This window comes from Bubalus kerabau, chromosome 22, assembly GCF_029407905.1.
Source record: "Bubalus kerabau isolate K-KA32 ecotype Philippines breed swamp buffalo chromosome 22, PCC_UOA_SB_1v2, whole genome shotgun sequence".
NCBI classification, from domain to species: Eukaryota; Metazoa; Chordata; class Mammalia; order Artiodactyla; family Bovidae; genus Bubalus; species Bubalus kerabau.
In genome coordinates this window covers 46,986,134-47,003,218 of record NC_073645.1, presented here as the reverse complement: position 1 = coordinate 47,003,218, position 17,085 = coordinate 46,986,134, and positions in this window count along the sequence as shown.

Here is a 17,085-nt window from a genome sequence, read left to right as displayed (position 1 = left end):
TTTTTTTTTTTTGGATACCTGGGCATCTCCTTGCCCTTCTTTGGGCAAGACAGCCAACTTCCCTTGGAGAAGCTGTGTCTCTGAGCTTCAGGTGAGACGCCTTGGGAAAAGCGTGTGACCAGCTGTTAGCCTGTGAGACCGATGCGTTCCTCCGGCCACAGGGACTGACTTATACGACCTCATCGGACATACGACCTCATCCAGGCCCGGGCCCTGCTGTCTTCTCCTTGAAAGGCTGACAGAGAAGCTGGTGCTTTTCCTCCCCACTGTGAAGGCTGAGACAGGGAAAGCCTGGAGCTGTGGGAACTCTCAAGCTGGCACAAGGGGAGAACAACCAAGAACCACAGGGGACGCCCAAGAGAGAGAAGAGAGAGACAGAGTCCTGCTGCAACATTTGGGCCCTGAGTCAAAACATACCTGAAGCCAGCCCTACTTCCGAACGTGGACTTTTTAGCTATGTGAGCCATATAGTCGGTCTTTGCTTAAGCCAGTTTGAGTGAAGTGTTCTCTCAGAGATCTTGCATCTTAAGTGAAATGACAAAAAAGGTCACCTAGAGGACCTTCATTCCAGCATCTTCATGACAAGGTTATGAAGGGTCAGTTCCTGTCCGCCACCCCAGCTTCCTAGAACTGCCATTATTGTACATCTTATCTTAAACCTGATTCTCTGCTGCTGCTACTGCTGCTAAGTCGCTTCAGTCGTGTCCGACTCTGTACGACCCCATAGACGGCAGCCCACCAGGCTCCCCCACCCCTGGGATTCTCCAGGCAAGAACACTGGAATGGGTTGCCATTTCCTTCTCCAATGCATGAAAGTGAAAAGTGAAAGAGAAGTCTCTCAGTTGTGTCCAACTCTTCGCAACCCCATGGATTGCAGCCTACCAGGCTCCTCCGTCCGTGGGATTTTCCAGGCAAGAGTACTGGAGTGGGATGCCATTGCCTTCTCCTAAACCTGATTATCTAGCCTCCCTTTAATAATTCATTCTACATGAGAGTCTGACAATAAGTTCATTTTCTGCTTATTGATAACTGGGCATTGGCTTCTGTTGCTGTGACCAGAGATGCCGGATATAACATAGAGGCGGTCAGTGGGGACAGTCCCTTGGCTCCTTTGCTGGACTCTTTCGTGCTCTCTTAGGCTGCAGGGCCCCAGGGCCTCAGTCACCTGGTCCGTCAGCAGCCCTGGATCCGCAGGCATCTCTGTGGACAGGGCTCAAAGACAGACAGCTGAGTGAAAAAAGCGTCTTGCAGCATGATAGCACTGATGGACAGTTTCAAAACACACAAAACACTGAAAATTGTTCACAGGTGCATACATATGTAGAAGAATCTCTAAAACGGAATGGGAAGGCTGCACACCAAGTTCACGGCCACGGTTGCCTCTGGGAAGTGGGGGAAGGAGAAACAGCTCTGGGGAGGAACTCCTCCGACTCTGTGTCCTAATGAAACGGAAAATTAAACGAGGGCCCTCCCAGCTCTCAGGGGCACAGGCAGCTGGGCTGAGATTTTGGCTGAGCTCTTGGTGGGGAGGTGTGACTCGTGGGTGCAGAAGGAGACCCTGGTTCCCAGCAGCTCATAGAGCAGGCAGTGACAGTCAAGCCGGGGTAAACCGGGAGGCAAGGGTGTGTGCGTGCCATCCAGGAGGAGGACCACTCATCACGGGAAGGTGGGCACAGTGAGGAAGGGGCTAGGTCACATCACCGGGACAGCATGATCCTGGCCTGAAGGACACCTGAGGTGTGGACGTGCAGATCGGTTTGCAGAATACAGACAAATACACAACCACATTATTCCCTTGTCTTTGCTGTAACATTGCACATTTTAAAAGTAAAAACCAAGGAAGATCCCCTGGAGGCGGGCACAGCAACCCACTCCAGTATTCTTGCCAAGAGAATCCCACGGAGAGAGGAGTCTGGCGGGCTACGGTCCGTGGGCTCGCGAAGAGTAGGACATGACTGAAGTGACTTAACACACATGAGGAAAAGTAAAAAATGCGAAAAAGACAAGAAAATGACCACCCAAAATCTCATCACATAGAAATAATCACTTTGAATGTTTTACTGAGGCTCCTCTTGTCTTGGCTACAAAAAGATAGATTTTTCTTCCTGAGTCAGGAAGTAGCATGCATAACATTTTAAACAAAGTTCGCGGGTGACTATTTGTGCAATAGCTTTCCCTTTGGAAGCAGGCTTATGGCCATGGGGAACAAAAGAAATAATAGTAATAATAGTAAATAATTATAAATAGTAAATAGTCATAATGTTTTCAATGGAAGGGCATTTTTTTAACACAGTTGTGTTTAATTTCTGCTGTACAGCAAATAGACTCATATATATAATATATATATATTATGTATTGTATAATATATATTATATATTGTATAATATATATAATATATGTATGCATTATACATATATATTATTTTTCATATTTTTTCCATTTTGGCTTATCACAGGGATTTTCAGGACAGTTCCCTGTGCTATACAGCAGGACCTTGTTTATCCATTCTATATATAATAGTTGGCATCTGCTAATCCCAAATTAGCAGATACTGGAAGAAGCACAAGCTGGAATCAAGATTGCCAGGAGAAATATCAATAACCTCAGATATGCAGATGACACCACCCTTATGGCAGAAAGTGAAGAGGAACTAAAAAGCCTCTTGATGAAAGTGAAAGTGGAGAGTGAAAAAGTTGGCTTAAAGCTCAACATTCAGAAAATGAAGATCATGGCATCCGGTCCCATCACTTCATGGGAAATAGATGGGGAAACATTGGAAACAGTGTCAGACTTTATTTTGGGGGGCTCCAAAATCACTGCAGATGGTGACTGCAGCCATGAAATTAAAAGACGCTTACTCCTTGGAAGGAAAGTTATGACCAACCTAGATAGCATATTGAAAAGCAGAGACATTACTTTGCCAACAAAGGTCCATCTAGTCAAGGCTATGGTTTTTCCAGTGGTCATGTATGGATGTGAGAGTTGGACTGTGAAGAAAGCTGAGCACCGAAGAATTGAAGCTTTTGAACTGTGGTGCTGGTGAAGACTCTTGAGAGTCCCTTGGACTGCAAGGAGATCAGCCCTGGGATTTCTTTGGAAGGAATGATGCTAAAGCTGAAACTCCAGTATTTTGGCCACCTCATGTGAAGAGTTGACTCATTGGAAAAGACTCTGATGCTGGGAGGGATTGGGGGCAGGAGGAGAAGGGGACGACAGAGGATGAGATGGTTGGATGGCATCACTGACTCAATGGACGTGAGTCTGAGTGAACTCCGGGTGTTGGTCATGGACAGGGAGGCCTGGCGTGCTGTGATTCATGGGGTCGCAAAGAGTCAGACATGACTGAGCGACTAAACTGAACTGAACTGAATCCCAAATTCCCAGTCCTTCCCTCCCCAAGCCTCCACCCACTTGGCAACTATAAGTCTGCTCTCTGTGTCTGTTAAGCCTGTTTCTGTTCCATAGGGATGTTCATTTGTTTTATAGTTTAGATTCCACGTGTAAGTGACACCATGTGGCATTTCTCTTTCTCTTTCTGACTTTCTTCACTTAGTGTGATCATCTCTAGGTCGTCCTTGTTGCTGCAAACAGCATAGACTGTCTCATTCTTTTTTGATGACTGAGTAGTATTCTATTTGGTACCACATCTTTATCCATTCATCTGCGATGGACACTGAGGTTGTTTACAGGTCTTAGTTTTTGTAAATAGTGCTGCTATTATGTTCACTACGTAAATAGTGAACATAGGGTGTGTGTATCTTTTTGAATTATAGCTTTGTCTGAGTGCAGGCCCAGGAATGGGATTGCTGGGTTGTAGAGCAACTCTATTTTTGTTTTTTTGAGAAACCTCCATATTTTCCATAGTGGCTGCATACACTATGTTCTGCATACAAAACTCTGCATACAAAATGTTCTGCATACACTAATTGACTCAATCCTCCCAACCCCAAGAAGTAGGTTGTTATTATAAATTCCCATTTTACAGATGAGAAAAGTGAGGCTCATGGAGATGTTTATATCTGGGTTTCACAACCGGTAAGTCAAGATTTTGACTATGCCAAAACTTTTGACTGTGTAGATCACAACAAACTGTGGAAAATTCTTAAGCAGATGGGAATACCAGACCACCTGACCTGCCTCCTGAGATATCTGTATGCAGGTCAAGAAACAACAGTTAGAACCAGACACGGAAAAACAGACTGGTTCCAAATAGGAAAAGGAGTATGTCAAGGCTGTATTTTGCCATCCTGCTTATTTAACTTGTATGCAAAGTAACATATGAAATACCAGGCTGGATGAAACCCAAGCTGGAATCAAGATTGCCAAGAGAAATATCAATAACCTCAGATATGCAGATGACACTACCCTTATGGCAAAAAGTGAAGAGAAACTAAAAAGCCTCTTGATGAAAGTGAAAGAGGAGAGTGAAAAAGCTGGCTTAAAACTCAACATTCAGAAAACCAAGATCATGGCATCTGGTCCCATCACTTCATGGCAAATAGATGGGGAAACAATGGAAACAGTGATAGGCTTTTTTTGGGGGGCCCAAAATCACTGCAGATGGTGACCGCAGCCATGAAATTCAAAGACACTTGCTCCTTGGAAGAAAAGCTATGACCAATCTAGACATCATATTTAAAAGCAGAAACATTGTTTTGCTGACAAAGGTCTGTCTAGTCAAAGCTATGGTTTTCCCAGTTTTCACGTATGGATGTTGAGAGTTGGACTATAAAGAAAGCTGAGCGCTAAAGAATTGATGCTTTTGAACTGTGGTATTGGAGAATACTCTTCAGCATCCCCTGGACTGCAAGGAGATCAAATCAGTCAATCCTAAAGGAAATCAGTCCTGAATATTCATTAGAAGGACTGGATGCTGAAGCTGAAGCTCCAATACTTTGGCCACCTGATGCAAAGAACTGACTCATTTGAAAAGACCTTGATGCTGGGAAAGATTGAAGGCAGGAGGAGAAGGGGATGACAGAGGATGAGATGGCTGGATGGCATCACGGACTCAATGGACATGAGTTTGAGTAAGCTCTGGGAGTTCGCAATGGACAGGGAGGCCTGGCGTGCTGCAATCCACAGGGTCGCAAAGAGCTGGACATGACCAAGCGACTGAACTGAACTGAAGTCAGTCTCCAGAGGACCTTGCTGGGGTCACTCCCACTGCCCGGCTGCCCCTCAGGGAAGATGCTAAGCTGACCTCATTTCATGTGGTCCCGGAGCCTTCCTCAGCACAGCAGGACATGTGGGTCGGCGCTGTCTGCCTGCCCTGCAGGTGAGGCTCACAGAGGAGTCATCATCTGCCCCATCATGTGGCTCCAGGGGCAACTTGGACAACTTCAGACCCTGGCCCTTCCCTCTGCCTGACCAAGGGGGACCAAGGCCACCAGCTTTCTGGGCCAGCACCCCCGCTGTCCGCGCAGCACAGCAGGCTCTTGACTGTCACTGAAGGAGTTTCCCACGCTGAGCCGGGCAGCCAAGAAGCCCAGCTTCTCTTTCCCACAGCGCCTTGGCAGAGGTCTGCACAGAGGGTGGCATGGACCCCTTGGTTCCAGCCGTCCCTGCGCCAGCAAGTTCACCCAAGCACAACTCTGTGCCTCTGACTGACGAATAATAAATTTAATAATTAAAGAATAATTAATTACACCTGAAACTTCTCACTTGGGGGTACAATTAGCCTCTGGCACCTTTTGAATGAGTTGCCAGTGACTAATTGTGCCCTCAAGGAGGCATTTGTAAGTACAATTAATTGTGTGCAAAATTGAACTCACAAATACTCAGGAACATAAAAATCATTCCCACAAAAAGAGTTTGTTCAGAATCCAGGCCGTTATTTTTTTAAAGGGTCCTGTGATGGGTTCCCCAGGGCTCCAGATGTGCCCTGGGGTCTCAGTGGGAGGCCGCCCCTCCCCCAGCATGGGGGTCCCCCAAGCTCGGAGCTTCCCACTGCCGTGGGAACCCCCAGGTGGCTCCTCCACAGAGCAGGGCATTGGCTCGTGACTCAGAGAGGTCACTATTTAGTACAGAGTCATGGGGATGGGAGAGCAGGAAGGATGAGCCAAGAGCTAAAGCATAAATCTGCCTTCTTTGACTCCTTCAATTTCTCTGTCAAGGTCATCCCAAACTGGAGGAGATTCTCGGCCTTCCGGGTCTTGCCCAGTGGCCAGCTCTTGGAGAAGCCCTCGGATTCAGGGCTTGGTGTTGGTGTCAGACCAGCTCTGGCCATCGTTGTCCAGTCACTAAGTTGTGTCCACCTCTGTGCAGCCCCACGGACTGTAGCTCACCAGGCTCCTCTGTCCATGGGATTTCCTAGGCAAGAATACTGGAGTAGGTTGCCATTTCCTACTCCAGGGAATCTTCCCAACACAGAGATCGAACCCACGTCTCTTACATCTCCTGCATTGGCAGCCCTGTTCTTTACCACTAGTGCCCCCTGGGAAGCCCCATCAATTCACCCTGAAACTATTATTAACCCTTTCAGATTCCACTCAGATGCCACAGCCCCTAAGAAGCATTTTGCTCTTCCAGGACAATGGATGCCCCTCTGGGAGTGTCTCAAAACCTGTGCTTTCTGCACTGGTTCTTCTGAGCTTTCTGCTCCAGACATTGGAAGGGAGAAAACTGTTCCTCACGTTCTATCCCCTGGGCCAACCGACGATCAGTAAGACTCAGACATTTATGACAGCAAAGCTGGAAACAAGCAAGTGTAGCCAAAGAGGGTGGAATTCCTTGCACTGCCTCTAGCCCAGCTGCAAGGGAGGAACAGCTGATAAGAACAGTTTTACAAAATTGAATGCTTTATCCTGGTTATTTTCATATTATTTCTGGGAAGTGAAGCCCCTTTGAGGGCACAAACATTTCATGCCCTGGGTCTCTATAGTTAAAAAGATTTGCGTTTCTTTATTAGATTTGCTTCTTGACAGTCCCTCAGTATGCTGTGCTGATCACCTAGAAGCCCCTGGAGGGACTAACTGCAGGGGGAGCCATCTGCTGTGTTCCTTGCTTGCAGTTTCAGGGCATTGAGAAGGCTTAATGAATCCCGGGTACAGGTTTGAGTGCAGAAAGGGGCCACCCACTTACAAAAGCCTGATGCTCTGTGACACTCTGCCATTCACCAAACACCCAGGACACACCTTCCAGGTGGCAGGCCCTGAACTAGCATGCTCTAGATCCAGAGATGGTAAGACAAAAATCTCTCTCCAGGCTTGAGGGGAGAATACCAAAGCATTGGGAGCTGTCAGGAGACAGAGAAGCCCCAGGCAGGAAACACTCCCCTCCCACCAGGGGAGATGAGTTCTGAAAAGGGTTCTATAAGAGGAGTACTGGGGAAGGAGAGATATGGTGGTGTGTGTGAGAGAGAGAGAGACAGAGGCAGGGAGAGGTCTGAGATCATGAATCAGAACAAGAGTCAATGGTTTTGCCAACCAACCCTCTCTTTTGGCACCCTGGCCGTCAGCTACAGGTCTGCAGGACTTTGTTTCCCCGGTTGCTATCTGCTTTCCCACAAAACAAAATACAGAAAGGAAAGGTCACTGGTGTATAAGAGAAAACCATGATTTGCTGATGCTTCTAGCTCCCCATGTTGCCTCCAGGACCTTAACGGAGAGGATTAAGAAGCAACCCAAGGCGCACAGCGCTCTGTCTGCAGAAGAAGGCGTGCTTCGGTGCACACAACTTAGAAAGGGAGTCGGATCAACTGAGTTCACAGACCAGCCCCAGCCTTCAAGTGGGACCAAGGGAAGACTCCTCCAGAGCTCCTGAGCCCCCCACCCACATCGCTCCCACTGCGTCCCGAGCTCCCCTTCCGGGACAGCCCTGTGTACCTGGGTTACAGGCACAGAGGTTGCAGTTCAGGGGGCCACTCACCCCTGGCCCCAAGGGCCAGCGAGAGCAGGTTACCAGAGGCCCCTCCAGCCCAGGGAATGGGCGCTGCGGGGGTGTGAGCCCGCTGTTCTTATGGGCTGAGCAGGGAAGGCTCTCCCTGCCACGGTGTGTGGCAAAGCCCTAGCTTTGGTGACACAGCTCAGATGCACGGGTCTCCCTGTCTGACCCTTACCATCTCAGTTTTTAGTCTCTGTTGGAAGTCCTGCCTCATTAAGAGACTTCCTGCTTCCTGCCATATTGGCCTTTTGGGCAGAATTTGCAATTAGAGTGTTAGAGTGGTGCTCTATTAACTGCAAAAATTGTGATTCTTAGATTGAGTTAATTGCTAATATCTGTATACAGTGTTCCCCCAAGATACTTTACATTACAGTAAATAAACTTCCCATCTGAATTCAGAGACATGATCAGAGGTTTTACAAATACCTAATTATATTTACAGAAAGCCAGGGCTTCCAAGGTGGCTCAGTGGTAAAGAATCCACCTGCCAGTGCAGGAGATGTAAGAAATGCAGGTTCAATTCCTGGGTTGGGAGGATGCCCTGGAGAAGGAAATGGCAACCCACTCCCGTATCCTTGCCTGTGAAATCCCATGGACAGAGGAGCCGGGCAGGCTACAGTCCATGGGGTCACAGAGAGTCAGACATGACTGAGCAACTCAGCAGGGTCCTCTCAGCTGCCCCCTTCTTCAACACTGTCTCAGCCCACTCTTCAGAAGCCAGCAGCTGCTGTGGTAGGTAAGTCACAGAGATTCTTTTCCATTCTTTCTCAGAAAATAACCCAAACCACCACACATATCCATTAGAACTCTTGGCACTACTCCTGGCTAGAAATGGCTCAGTAAAAAAAAAAAAAAGTAGGACATTCTAAATGGTTTTCATTGGTCATGAGACGGATTGCCCAGTGCTGACAGCGGGAGTAGATATTATTGGTATAAGCCATTTTGTTTTGGTAATAGGAGTCCAAGCCTAAAAAAATGTCTAAACTCAGTTTCATAAAGTATATCTCCATACAGCAGCACACTCTGCAGCCAAAAAAATTATATAGTCCTGGCCTAAATTATTAGAAAGATGTTCATGCCAAGTTGCTGCTAAGTCACTTCAGCCGTGTCCAACTCTGTGCAACCCCATAGAAGGCAGCCCACCAGGCTCCCCCATCCCTGGGATTCTCCAGGCAAGAACACTGGAGTAGGTTGCCATTTCCTTCTCCAATGATGAAAGTGAAAAGTGAAAGCGAAGCCACTCAGTCGTGTCCAACTCGCAGTGAACCCAGGGACTGCAGCACCAGGCTCCTCTTTTCATGGGATTTTCCAGGCAAGAGTACTGGAGTGGGGTGCCATTGCCTTCTCCATCATGCTATGTTAAGGAAGAATAAATTAAAGATGAACATGTAGAGTTATTACATTTTTTTATACATATGCACATAAGGAGAGATCTGGAAGGAACATTAACAGTTATTGGTGATGAATTTGCCTGGTAATCTTCATTTCTTTATATATTTTTTTACCTAAATCATTTACATTGAGTGGGTATATCTTTTATAATTATGGAAAAAACCATTTTCATCTTGAAAAAAGAAAATAAAAAATATACAAACAACATGAAATAAAATTTGACCAAAAAAAAAAACTCTGAAAATGTGCGTGCCTTTGACCTGGTGGTTGCACTTTTGGAATCAGTCCTAAGGAAATAATCTGAAGTGCAAACAAAGCTGAATGGCACAAAATTATTAACTGCAGTAGTATTGATATTAACAAAATTGCCAAAAATCTCAATGGCAACCAAAGGAGTAATTTATGGCACAGTCAGAAGATGGGATATTTTATACCATTTTGGAGATTTTTGAAGACTTTGTGTTAACATGAGAAACATAGTTATATCATAATTATAAGTGGAAAGCAAAATGAAAGGAACCAAATTTGCCCTAAGAATGAAGAACCATTTAGAAAAATACAGAAGCAACCTTAAAAAGCAAATTAAATCCCTAGACAAGTCGAAACAGACCCCTCCCTGCCTCAGATTTCCCTCAAAATGATCACAGCAAATGTTGCCAGAGCCTGACATTCCTGCAGCATCGTCCACAGGGTCCACAGGCTCGCAGTGGTTTCCTCCTTTACAGGTAGAAATAGGGGTGACTCCGTGTCCGGGTGCTGAATGGCTTCCTAAGTGTTCTGACGATGCAGTTGTTGTGAATAAATACAAAAGGCTTCTCCAAACACTTGGGCAACACTCCAAACCCCGAATGCCTCCTTAGACAAAACAGAAGCATCACCCTCAGTGTTTTGCCGCTGAACAAAATCTAGATCCTGGAAATGGACAGTTTGCGCCCAACTGTAGGAGATTGCTCTCACTGGGAATGCTCTGCCATCAGAGAAGTACAGTTTAGTTCACTGGCGGCAGGGAAAGGGGGTGAGGTCCTTCCCTCTGGCCCCCACTCCCTTGGGAAGGTGCCATCACCCAATCCCTGCCCACCTCACTTCCGTGCCTCTGTGCGTGGGAGGCACCATCGCACTCCTGGCACTTACAGATCGGGACTTTCTAAACCTGCACTGTTGGCAGTTGCTTTTATATTTACTCTCTCCTAAGTCGTGACCCTGAAAAGACATCTGGAGGGTCTGGATTGGAAAGGAAGATGACGCGGACCACACTCTGTTGTGCCTTCACTATTCTTTTTTTAGTTGTAAAACTAGTGTGCACATTTTTTATATAGAAAAAATATATCCTGGTCCAGGGAGATTCCACGTGCTGCCAAGCAACTAAATCCATGCAACCACAACCACCGAGCCTGTGCTCCAGAGCCCAGGAGCTGCAACTACAGAAACCCACGTGCCCAGAGCCCGTGCTCCACAACAAGAGAAGCCTCCACGATCAGAAGCCCGCGCACCCCAACTATAGAATAGCCCCCGCTCTCCACAGCCTGAGAAAGCCTTCACACCGCGATGAAGACCCAGCGCAACCAAAAATGAAACAAATAGACAAATAATGTAAAAAGAAAAAGTATAAAACGTACATAAAGTAAACAATGAAAGCCACTTCTCCACCCTTCCAAGCTGGGCTCCAGAGTGTGACATAATTCTCTGGGGAATTCACTCTTTTTTTTTTTCTCTCTCTCTTTCTCTCTCTTTTTTTAAAATTGCCTATATCTGATTATAAAATGGTTCATGTCCATCTCAGAGAATAGAGACACACACACAGGAATACATAGAAGTCCAGTGAAATCCTGATCCCCCAAAGATCACCCCTGTTCACACTTTGATATGTATCTTCTAATCTTTAGTCTATGCATATGTGCTTGAGTTCTTGTAACATTGGGAATCACACTTTAGTTCTGAATTCTAGCATGCCTTCTTAACTTAATATATCATGATCATTTTCCAATGCCACTAACTATTCTTTATGACAAAATTCTTATTGGTTATAGAATATTCCATTGGGTGATACATCATCCTTTGTTTATCCAATCCCCTATTGCTGGATAGTACGTTGTTTCTATTTTTTCACTGTCGTATCTCACACTGACAAACTATGTGTGCAAAAGTCCCTGGAGCTTCTCAGGAAACATTTCCAGAAATGGAATTCTTTGGAGAAGGGTAGAACCATTTCTGAGAATTTTAAATCTTTTTTATTTTACTTCTTCTTGTACTTACAAACACATACCATTTAATTTGCATGCTCTGTCTCTCAGCTCTGTCCAACTCTTTGCAACCCTATGGACTCTACATATAAGTTAAATAAGCAGAGTGACAATATATAACCTTGACGTACTCCTTTCCCAATTTGGAACCAGTCTGTTGTTCCATGTCAGCTTCTAATTGTTGCTTCTTGACCTGTATACAGATTTCTTAGGAGGAAGGTAAGGTGGTCTGGTAGTCCCATCTCCTGAAGAATTTTCCACAGTTTGTTGTGATCTACACAGTCAAAAGCTTTGGTGTAATCAGTAAAGCAGAAGTAGATGTTTTTCTGGAATTCTCTTGCTTTTGCTATGATCCAATGGATGTTGGCAATTTGATCTCTGGTTCCTCTGCCTTTTCTACCATCTCAAAACATTTTTGTATCCAGTTCAGTAAAGTATACTCACACTGTTGTGCTACAAATATCTAGAACATTTTTATCTTGTGAAACTGAAAACTCCATGCCCACCAAACGTTATTTCCTCTTTCCCCTTCCCCGAGCCCTCTTTCGACTTAGTGTTTCGTGGTTTTGTCCACTTTAGAGACTTCACATCAGTGGAAGCATACAACACTTGTCCTTTCGTGACTAGTTTACCTCACAGAGCATGATGTCCCCAAGGTTCATCCATGCTGCAGCGTATATCAAAATTCCCTTCCTTTTTAAGGCTGGATAATATTCCATGGTAAGTGTGCATCACATTTTGCTTATGCAATCATCAATCATCCGTCAGCGGACATTGGGATTGTTTCCACCTCTTGGCTACTGTGAACAGTGCTCCTATGATTGTGGGTGTACATACATCTCTTCAAGGTCCTGCTGTCAATTCTTTTGTGTTAAATACCCAGAAGCGGAATTGTGGGATCGTAATTTTTACATTCTTTGAGGAACCTTCCGACCGCATTCCATAGAGGCTGCGTTATTTTACATTCTCACCAACAAAACAAAGCACGAGGGCTCCAGTCTCCTGACATCCTCACCAACACTCGTTTTTTGTTCTTTCAGTTGTGGCCATCTAATCCCACTTTTCGGAGAAGGCGATGGCACCCCCCTCCGGCACTCTTGCCTGGAAAATCCCATGGACGGAGGAGCCTGGTGGGCTGTAGTCCATGGGGTCGCTAAGAGTCAGATGCGACTGAGCGACTTCACTTTCACTTTCCACCTACATGCATTGGAGAAGGAAATGGCAACCCACTCCAGTGTTCTTGCCTGGAGAATCCCAGGGACAGGGGAGCCTGGTGGGCTTCCATCTCTGGGGTCCCACAGAGTTGGACACGACTGAAGTGACTTAGTAGCAGCAGCAGCAATCCCACTTTTTGAACACACTCTGAGAAAACCATAATTCAAAAAGATTCATGCACCCCAATGCTCATTGCAGCACTCTTTACACTAGCTAGGACATAGAAGCAACCTAAATGCCCACGAGCAGAGGAATGGATAAAGAAGCTGTACATACATGCAATGGAATATTCCTCAGGCATAAACAGAATCAAAATTGAGTCAGTTCTAGCGATGTGGATGAACCTAGAGCCTGTCATACAGAGTAAGTCAGAAAGAGGAAAACAGATATTGTATATTAATGTGTTTATACAGAATCTAGAAAAATGGTACTGATGAAACTATTTGCAGGGCAGAAACAGAGACAAATGTAGAAGGAACTTGTGTAAACAGTAGGGGAAGGAGAGGGTGGGACGAATTAAGAGAGAAGTAGGAAAAAAAAACAAAACTAGCCATCCAAATGGGCGTCTTTTGTCACCAAAATATTGTCAGTGAACAGTGGTTTTGGTTTGCATTTTTCTAACATTTAGATGTTGAACATCTTTTCATATGCTGCTACTGCTAAGTCACTTCAGTCGTGTCTGACTCTGTGTGACCCCACAGACGGCAGCCACCAGGCTCCCCCATCCCTGGGATTCTCCAGGCAAGAACACTGGAGTGGGTTGCCATTTCCTTCTCCAATGCAGGAAAGTGAAAAGTGAAAGTGAAGTCGCTCAGTCGTGTCCGACTCTTAGCGACCCCATGGACTGCAGCCTACCAGGCTCCTCTATCCATGAGATTTTCCAGGGTAGTTGGCCATTTTTTGAGACTTTTAATACATAGTACCAAAACTTCCTCCAGAAAGTGGGGCCAGCTGAAACTCCCACCAGAAATGTGAGAGCAATCCTCCTTGCTTCTTAGACAATGTTCTCTGCCCCTCAGGTTTTAAACATTCTCCAAAAGATGTAGATGAAATGTTAAGAAAGCCATTCACATTTGCCTTGTGATGGTAACAAGTAAACACTATCTTTGAAGATAGAATTTCCTTGAGCTGGGCAAGGCTGACCTCAATTTTCTGCTACCAGAACATTGGGATTCAAGTCTTTGTTTTGCTGGGCTTTCAGAATCATTTTCCTGTTCTAAACAGTTGCATTGCTCCTGAGTCTTATCATTAAGGTTTAAATGGCCCTTGGACTGGGGGCATTTGGAGCATTCACACGAAAGATTGCTCCAAAAAGAAGCCCTCGGGTTTGAGTGACAAGCTTAAGCAAATCTTGCCTTGTTATTCTTGGTCTTCTACTCCAGGGCCCATTGTCTTACTCTGCTGCTCCTGCCAACTCCTCCATAATACAGTAAAAAAATCAAAGCCTTAAGTAATAGGAGGTTATTTGCAAATGGTATTCTTTTTTTTGTTTAAGTAGAGCAGTTCCTTGTTAATAAATGAAATTTATTGAAAACTCTTTAGAGAATCCTCATGAGTAACAGAGGCTGGACAGTCTGTTCCCAGCCACCAGTGGTGACAAGAAGAAAAAGAAAATGGCTCTCTGTCGACTACTAAAGTTCCTCCCAAAGAACCCTCTTTTGAAAATTAGAGTTTTGCACATTTCCCAAGTGTATCTTCATGTGAACTTAGAAGTTACAGCCACTTTTCAGTCTGGCCATTCACTAGGCGTTCTGTCCATCGTCACTTGAGCCAAGTGAGTGCAGCCGCTTCCAGAATGCCGCCAAGCGCCAGGCTTCCCGTGACACGTATTTCCAGAAGTGCCGTGGTTGGAGGATGTAAGACCCCCAAGGGTTCTTAGAATCACTCAGGGACTTGGTACCAGGCAAGGGCTGTAAGGAAATGCCAACCACCAATTTCCATGTTATCGGCAAACCTATCAGATATTTATTTCTGTCTCAAGTCATCACGCAGAAGAATGGGAGTCATGCTATGGAAATTCATACAACACTGCACCAGGATACTGGATGTCAAGTCCCACCAGAAGACAAACGCACACTCCAGATAGAACCATTTAAGGCAGGTTGGTGTTTTAAATTTAATTTTTGGTTGTTCTGGGTCTTCATGGCTACACGCAGGCTTTCTCTCATTTCGGCAAGCGGGGGCTGCTCTTCATCAGTGTGCGAGCTTCTCACTGCAGCGGCTTCCCTTGTTGCAGAGCGCAGACTCGAGGCACTCAGGCTGTTGCGGTGCACAGGCTTAGAGGCCCTGCAGCAAGTGGCGTCTTCCTGGTCCAAGGACTGAACCTGTGTCCCCTGCATTGGCAGCTGGATTCTTAACCACTGAACCACCAGGGACGTTCTGAGCAGGGTTAACTTTGTAAAGCGTGGGTCTAGGGAAACCCCACCATCCAGTGCAGCAACCTGAGCTGTTATCAGCTCTAGGTCCAAAGGGCTGGGAAAGGAAGAAGTTACTACAACACAGAGAGATATGGTGCTTGTCACAGGGAACGTTGAAGAAGGACATACTGATGCATGCTACGATAGGAGGAACCTTGGAAACGTTATGCCAAATGAAAGAAGCCAGACCAAAGGCCACTAATCACATGACTTCATTTATAGGCAATGTCCAGAAGAGGCAAATCCACAGACACAACAAATAGATTAGCGGCTGCCTAGGGTTGAGAGAAGGGAGGAAAAAAGAATGACTCCTAATGGATTCCAGGTTTCTTTTGGGGCTGATGAAAATGATGGGATTAAATAGAAGTGGTCATTGTGCAACCCTATGAATACACTATAAGCCACTGAAATGGTACTTTTTTAAAAGATAGTGACATTTATGGTATGTGAATTTTATCTCAAGAAATATTTAAAAGGGGGCCTGGAGCGTGACCTTTGGTGAAAAAGCAGTCTGTCCAAGGCAACCAGGTGAGGATGGTAGGAGGAAGGAGGAGAGAGGAGAGTAGGGAACAAATGCACGGACTTCCCTCTCCTTTCTCTTCTGGTGGACGGGGGCTCCTCATTGGTCAAACCCAACTGGAAGTCAGCAGGTGAGCAAATGTTGGTGTCCGCTATACAGGTCAGCCTCTACGGCAGACCGCGGGTGGGAAAGGACTCAGAGTGGGTCTGGAGGGTGAATGGGAGCCATCTGGACACCAGAATAAAAGGAAAATAAGAATACGTAAAGGAGGGGACTTCCCTGGTGGTCCAGTGGTTGAGACTTCACCTTCCAACGCAGGGGGTGCAGGTTTGATCCCTGATCTGGGAACTAAGATCCCACGTGCCTCACTGCCAAAAAACCAAAATGTAAAACAGAAGTAGTCTTGTAACAAATTAATTCAATAAAGAGTTTAAAAATGGTCCACATCCAAAAAATCTTTCAAGAAGAATACATAAATGAAATGAAGCTAAAACTGATGAGAGAATTTAAAAGCTGTCCTATAAGAGACTCCCTAGTTACAAGAGTTAGTTCAGACTTGGGGTGTGAGTGAGCAAGCAACTAGCACAGAAAGGAAACCTACCAGAAAGGAGGCGCGGGGTGTCCCGTAGGTAAAAACAAGCTCGAGGGGAAAACTGAAGGGTGGACACTGTGCACGCTTTGGGTTGACTGACTTGCAGTGACGATGCAGGAAAGATGCAACACGAAAGTGGGCAAAAAAATTGCTGTTCTTCTGCACTGGCTCAAGATTCATAAAGACTTCCCTCCCTGCACTCAGCTGGCGGGGTGCTGCTCCCTTGAAAAGACTTCCGACACCAGAAAATCACAGAATGCCACATTGCACGAGAAGATTGTCCAGGGCACTTGATAAGGGCTTGGCACTGGGGTCAGACCACCCGAGTGAAAACCCCTGTTCTAACAGTTACTCCTCTATGACCTGTGGACTCAATTACCCTATGCCGTGGTTTCTTAGCCTCTAAAATGGGAATAATTAAAATCCACACTACATGAGGTTGTTGTGAAAGCAAATGAAATATTACGTGGCAAGGGTTTGGTGCTGCCCTGGCACACCGTAAGTTCTTAATAAATGTCCTGATTGGCTCATTTTTTGTTGTTGTTGTTGTTCAGCCGCTCAGTTGTGTCTGACTCTGCAACCCCGTGGACTGCAGCACGCCAGGCTTCCCTATCCATCACCATCTCCCAGAGCTTACTCAAACTTATGCCCATTGAGTCAGTGATGCCATCCAACCATCTCATCCTCTGTCATCCCCTTCTCCTCCCGCCTTAAATCTTTCCCAGCATCAGGGCTTTTCCAAGGAGTCAGTTCTTCACATCAGGTGGCCAAAATATTGGAGTTTCAGCTTCAACATCAGTCCTTGCAATGAATATTCAGGACTGA